This window comes from Ictidomys tridecemlineatus, chromosome 5 (assembly GCF_052094955.1).
Source record: "Ictidomys tridecemlineatus isolate mIctTri1 chromosome 5, mIctTri1.hap1, whole genome shotgun sequence".
NCBI lineage: Eukaryota > Metazoa > Chordata > Mammalia > Rodentia > Sciuridae > Ictidomys > Ictidomys tridecemlineatus.
The window spans coordinates 97,899,708-97,907,270 of NC_135481.1; the positions used below are offsets into that span (position 1 = coordinate 97,899,708).

The 7,563-nt window shown below is 36.2% G+C and overlaps 1 pseudogene; it reads left to right on the forward strand.

Annotated features, from left to right (window-relative positions):
• The first annotated feature begins 2,670 nt into the window (after positions 1–2,670).
• On the forward strand, positions 2,671–2,858 carry LOC144377655 (small ribosomal subunit protein uS14 pseudogene; annotated as a pseudogene).
• Positions 2,859–7,563: the final 4,705 nt, after the last annotated feature.

A 7,563-nucleotide genomic window follows, 5' to 3' on the forward strand; every position in this document is an offset into this window, starting at 1 on the left:
GCTTAAAGTTAAACTATGTTGACGGACATTCAAAACCATGTACAATCTTCTTTGTTTTGTTTAGTAGAGATTGGAAACATAGCTTGGCTTTCATCTATTTATTATCACTTAGGGTACTTAAAATAATGGTACTTTGTTGCCCTTATGAGTTTGTGTATAGGATGCTGTGACATCCTAAGTAGGTACAAAATGCTATAAACCATCACTTCTACTGAGAAGTGGAGGATTGAATCCACCAGTGCTCAAGTCCCGTGTAGAAAATGGCACCGTATTTGCATGTAGCTGACACATACCCTCTAATATCTTTTAGATCATCTCGAGATTACTTATATTATCTAATACAATGCAAATGCCATAAAAATAGTTGTTGTTCTACTGCATTATTTAGAAATAATGACAAGGAAAAAAGTCTATATGAGCTCAATGCAGATGCAATTAAAATATTTTCCATCTTGTTGATTGAATCCAAAGATACAGCACCTGTGGATATAGAGGACTAACTATATTTTGAATTTCATGTAAATTTATTGAGAAAAACCAATCAACTTTTTGAATTTATTTCTGGCATGTAAAATACTTGAAATTTGTCACTCTTGTCTTTCTAAGAAAAAAAGCTGGACAAACTGAAAATCACCGACATTTTTCAGATCCACCAGAGAACTGGCAGAGCACCACCATCTTAAAGTCTACAGAGATAGAAAAATACAGAGAAATATAGCTGAGTTCACTAAACTGCCACAGAAGCAGTTGGAGCCAGGATCTGGTAGGAACATGACGAGAATGTGACAAACTGCTGGAGGATGAGTGTGGACCGTTTTGAGAGTCCTGAGAGCTGCAATCTTAGGAGTCCCCACACTGTTGTGGGTTTTACTTCCAGTAATTCTACCAAAGGGAAGGGAAAAGAAACACTCTATAACAAAAGCACACTCATTTTGAAACACACTCATTTTGAAACACACTCCATAACAAAAGCATTCTCTATAACTAAAGCTTACTGTTCAGGGGGAAAAGTATTACCAGGGTCTTGGCCTACCTGGAAGGAAGGGTATTAACCCAACTCTAGCCCCCCTTTAGGCTTTCTGTCTCACCTAAAAGAAGAGGGAAACATTTGTGAAGGCAAGAGCCTGGAGAATAGGTCTGCTAAAAGACTAAAATTAAACTACATAGAACATTTGTAGAACATCTTCCCTCTTCATATTAAGAACGTATCATCAGGACCCCAGTAGGTTACACCTGAAAGAGATGCAAGGTGCAGACTGTATTTAACGGGAGTTTGTAGGAAAGCCCAAAGAGTGGAGAAGATGAAAACAAGGACACTAGAGAGATTTGAAGGATCTATCACCTACAGTTGCAGCAAAACATTAAACATGGCCTAACTCCCAGCCCCATTAATATATAACCTCACACAAAGACCTTTGTTTCAGTTCCTGTATATCATAAGTGCCTTTCAACAATAGCAACAACAACAAGAGTTTATAGGTCATGCTAAAAAACAGCAAAATAATCTGAAGATACAAAGCAAGCCTCAGATCCAGGGTCAGATATGACATAGACTTTGGATTTGTCAGAAAGGGAGCTTAAGATAACAAGTATGTTATGGACTCTAAGAGAAAAAGCAGAAAACATGGAAGAACAGATTGATAGTATAACCAGAGAGTTGAAAATTAAGAATTAGAAGGAAATACTAGAAATAAAGAACAGTACAACAGAAATGAAGGATCAGTGAACTTGAAGCTATGTCAACAGAAATTTTCCCAACTGAAATGCAAAGGAGGGGAAAAGATCCAGCCCTAAAAGCCCCCCGATAGAACACCAGAGAATTGTAGGGCAATTTAAAAAATTATAGAGTTCACATAATCAGAATATCAGAAGTTCAAGGATGAGAAAAGAGAGCAGAAGATATATTTGCAGTAAGAGTGGATGAGAATTTTCCAAAATTAATGACAGATACCAAACCATAGATCCAGGGAGCTCAGAAAACACCACGTACAAAATACACATGTAAGCAAATTATATTTAAACTGCAGAAAACTAAAGACAAAAAGAAAATCTTCAAAGGACTAGAGGAGAAAACCACCTAGAGAGGAACAGGACAAAATTACAAAGGATTTCTTGTCAGAATAATCCAAGCAAGCCAGAATGCACTAGAGTGAAATAAAGTGTCAAAATAAAAAAAAATTACACCAATAGAATTCTATACCTAATGAAATTATCTTTCAAAATTTAGAAGGAATAAAGAATTTTTCAAACAAAAACTGAGGAAATTCATCACTTAGAATCAGCCCTGTAAAAAAATGTTAAAAGAAGCTTTTCAGGGAAAAGAAAACTGAAATAAGATCAGATCTATGTAAAGAAAGGAAGAGCGCTGAAGAAAGAATTAAAAAAGATAAAATGGAATTTTCGTTTTGCATTCTTAATTGATCTAAAATGTAATTATTTAAAATAACATTGTAACAATGCATTTGGGTGATTATAGCGTATGAATGAGTGAAATAAATGATGCCTATGTGATATGAGATAGGAACAGTAATTGGATACACTCTGCTATGAGGTACTTGCATTATATGTGAAGTAGTATAGTGCTCTTTGAAGATGGGCATAAATTAGTTGTACCTTTATATTACAAACCATAGATAGAAAAAAAGATTTTTAAAAAAGTATCATTGCTATATGTACCTTTTACTTCGCTGCACCCTTGAAAGCAAAGTGTGTCACCAATAGCTCTATTGGAGCCATCCTTGAAAATTCAGCCTGGGTTCTTACTCTTGCCGCGTCTGATCTGGAAATACCACCTCAACGTGTGCTGGCAGAACCTCTGTCAGTACACAAAAGACATAGCCTTCATCAGGTTGGACTAAGTGATCCCCCTCAACTGGTTTGCAAGAGACAGTCACTCAATGAAAGAGAACAGACTAGCTCTTTGTACATCACATAAAATTCTAAAAAACCTCCCCAAATCATTGATATGTGTATAAAAAGTATAATTGATATATGTTAGGGTTTGAATCTGGAATATCCCCCAGAAGGCTCATGTACTGAGGGCTTGCTCCCCAGAGGGGCAATGTTCAGAGGTAGGGCTTTTGGAAAGTGATTGGACCTAAGGGCTCTGATCTCATTAATGGATTAGTCCATTAATGGGTTCATACTTGAATGGACTGTTGGGAGTTGGTGGAAGCTGTAGGAGGTGGAGCCGAGCTGGAAGAAGTAGGTCCCAGGGGCTGACCACGAGCACAGCTCTCAGTCCAAACGAAGTGAGCTCCTCTCCACTGGATGGCTTTGCTGCCAATCCTCAAGGTGGCCTAATAGGCTAAAGAAGATAAGTGATATGATTTTCTCAACTGATTCAGAAAAAGCATTTGACCAAAAAAAAAAAAAATCCATTCTCCAGGGCTGGAGATATAGCTCAGTTGGTAGAGCACTTACATAGTATGTGTGAGGTCCTGGGTTTGAGTCTTAGCACTACCAAAAAAAAAGAAAGAAAGAAAGGAAAAGAAAACAACAACAACAACAACAACAAAAATTCCACACTCCATTAATTATAAAAACTCTCAGAAAACTTCCTTAATTAAATAAAGAACATCTACAGAAAGCCTGCAACTAACATCTTTTCAAATGGTGAGAACCGGAAACTCCTGTAACAATATACTGGGAGTCTTAGCTAGTACAATAAGACAAGAAAATTAAATGAAATGAAAAACTTAAAAAAAAAGAGAGAGAAAGAAGAAATAACACTCTTTTCACAGATGACTTGTCTAGGTAGAAAATCCCAGAGACTCAACAAAAACAATAGCAGTAGACAAAAAACAAACAGAAAAACTAAACCATGGAATTGGTTAGCAAGTAGAGCAAGGTTGCCGGCTACATGATGATATATGAAATCAATTGTTCCCGCTTATCAACAGTGAAAATTTGAAGTTTAAAAAGTGTCATTTAGAATAACATGGAAAAAAAGGGAAATATGTATCAATTAAGTAAAATATGCACAGTATCTATGTGAGGGAACTACAAAGTCAAAGAAATAAATAAAGATGATTTAAATAAATGGACAGCTATTCTGTGTTCATGAATCAGAAGACTCAATACTGTTATGATGTCAGTTCTTAACTTGATCTTTACACTTGGCATAATTCCAACATAAATCCCAGTGTGTATCTTAGAGATATCAACAAACTGGTTCTAAGATTTATACGTAAAGACCAATGACCTAAAATAGCCAATAAAATACCAAAGAACTTAATATTTATTTTGTTTAAATTAGAGCTTTATAGTTATACATAGTAGTTGGGTTCATCCCAACAAACTCGTACATGCATGGAAATTGATTTCAGTTCATGAATCCCCCTTTTCCCTCCCATCCTTCCTCCTCTTTCCTATTCTCCTTCCCCTACTAGACTTCCTTTCACTTGTCTATTAATTTATGTTTGATTGGTTCATTATGTTATCCTATCCTTCCCTCCCCCATTCCTTTCTTTGACTCTAGCTTCAAAGCATATGAGAGAAAACATTTGACCTTTGAGTTTCTGAGTCTGGCTTATTTCACTTAGCATGGTATTCTCCATTCATCCATTCACCTGCAAATGCCATGGTTTCCATCTTTATGGCTGAGTAGAACTCCATTGTATACATATAGCACAATTTCTTAATCCATTCATCTATCATAATACTTAGTTTTCAGAGTTACCATAAAGCCACATGAAACCAGATGGTGTGGTACTGGTGAAAGAATAGACATACATCAATGGAATAAAATGAGAGCTCAGAACAGAATCACACAAGATAGTCAGATGACCAAAGAACAGAGGTGAACAATAGAGAGAGGAAAGTCTTTTCAAGAAATAGTACTGGAATTAGACACTTGGCATAACTTTCCTATATTCATATATGAATATACCACCAGTGAATCATGGACACATCTGTACATCCACACCATCCACAACCACAAGACTGGGATCCTAATTAGAATAAGTTATACTCTCTGTATGTATAATATGTCAAAATACACTCTACTGTCACGTGTATCTAAAAAGAACAACAACAACAACAAAAGAAATGGTACTGGAATGATTGGATGTCCATACACAAAAAAATTGGATCTAGATATAGACCTTACGTGTTTCCAAAAATTAGCTCAAAATGGATCACAGACTTAAATATTAAATATAAAACTTGTTGAATATTAAATACAAAACTTCTTAAATACAGAGCTTCTAGGAGAAATGTAGGTAATGTTAAGTTGGGCAATAAGATAAGAAAACAAACAACCCAATAAAAAAGTAAGCAAGATCTGAACAGATATTCCGCCAAAAAAAGTACAGATGTCCAATAAGCATATGAAAAGATGCTCAACACCATTATTTATAGTAATTTGTTTTTAGGAAATTGCAAACTTGAATAACAATGAGATACCACTACAGATTTATTAGACTCACAGAAAACAAAGACAAAAAATGAAAACCGTCAAAACCAAATGCTGGTTAGGATGTGAAGCTGCAGTAATTCTTATTCACATGGCAGTGTTACTTCCTCTTTGGAGGATAGTTGGCAGCGTCTTATGAAGCCAAACATAGTTTTATATATAATGCAGCAATCATGCTTGTAGGTATTTATCCAAATGAATTGAAAACTTACACTCACACAAAAGTCTACAGTGCTTATTAACAGCAACTTATACATAATCACTAAATATTCAAAGCAACCGGCATGTACTTCAATAGTTGAGTGGATACACAAACTATGGTACATCTATGCAATGGAATATTATCCAGCATTAAAAAGAAATGAGTTATCAAGCCATGAAAAAACATGGAGGAGCCTTAAATGTGTATTGTTAAGAGAAAGAAGCCCATGTGACAACACTACATAATGTAGGATTCCAAGTACAAGACATGCTGAAAAAGACAAAACTACTGAGAAAATAAAAAGACCAGTGGTTCCTAGAGATTGGGTAGAGAGGAGAAGGCCAAATGGGTGAAGTATCGATTTTTCTTTGGCAGGGGTGCTGCTGTAAGTATTCTGCATAATACTGTAATGATGGATATATGGCATGATGTGTTTGTCAAAACCCGCAAAACTCTACAACACAAAGAGGGAATTTAGTGTAAGCCAACTTCAAAAAAAATAATTTAGGGAGTTGGAATCCCAAGATAGAATGAGGACTGACAAAATAATCTGTCTGACAAATTCATGAAAAATCTTCACTGAAGAGACTGGGAGTAAATGTTGCTGATCTAAGAAATTCTGGAAATAAATGAAGTCTGTAAGACTAAAGGCAAAGGGAACAGCACATAAGCATGTGCTGTAGATGATGCAGTTTTCCCCCCAAGGAGGTGCGGATTAACAGTACTGACACTAATACACATATATACAGGAGTTGGACAAATAAGTAATTTGATGGCAGAAGATGGAAGCCAGGTTTGTTACTGTTAGAGTGAGATAAACAAGGGAAGAGGCTAGAATGATCCATGTGGTAATGGATTGGAGTTGGAGACACAAGTATGAACTCCTGTTTAGGTTAGTATATGTGCAGAATTTTACTTGCAGAAATATATATATATATATATATATATATATATATATACACACACACATAATAGATTCTCTCTCTTTATACACACACACACACACACACACACACACACACACACACACACACATATATAATGAGCATACCTAACATTTAGACTTTTCTTTTTTTCTTGCTCCCCTCCCCCTCCCCCTCCCCCTCCCCCTCTCCTTCTTCATGCTGGGGATTGAATCCACAGCCTCACCCGACTTGGTTTCTAATACCATTTTCCAATGAAAGGAAGCAGGACCCATTTGAAGAAATGGCTGAGTCTATGTCAGGGGCAGGAAATAGGCAAGATGAGCCCAGAGAAATCTCTTAGGGCCAGAAAGTAAGGAAATGCTTTAAAAACAAATCCCCAAATTCCACACTGATGAGGATCTGACAAAAGGATATGGACACCAGCCGAAAGACCTCTCAGTGACCACAACTGGCACAGTTTAAAGTCCGAAGTATAAAGTAAATATCCATAGGTCCATAGCAATATAAATAAATGGCTAAATAAATTAGTAGAGGAGAAATCTTCCAGGCAGAAAAATCTCAATTTATGTAGCTATTTCCACCTCAAGGAGATAGGGCGAACCTCCCCAATTATTAAGGATGGGCTGTGCATAGTGAATACCTTACAAAGAACACAATATGGGAAGGGAAGCCCATGAAGACATGACAGTTCAATGTCATGTGACATCCTGGAACCAAAAAGGAACATTAGGTAAAAAAAAAAAAAAAAAAAACCAAGGAAATTTGAGTAAAGTATAAATTAATTATATGCACACACGCACATGAATATATTTATGTGCATGTATGCACATAGATAATTCTCACTGCATCACTATATTGTTATGCACTACATATGTATGTGTTAAGTTGTTGGGTGATTTTTACACCAGTCTGCTCTCTGGGTGCCTCCCACAGACTCTCTCTCCTTGTTGTAATTGATCTGCCTACTTAGAGATCAAGTTTGTTCAAATTATGCATAAAGCAAGAATAAACAGTCCCAA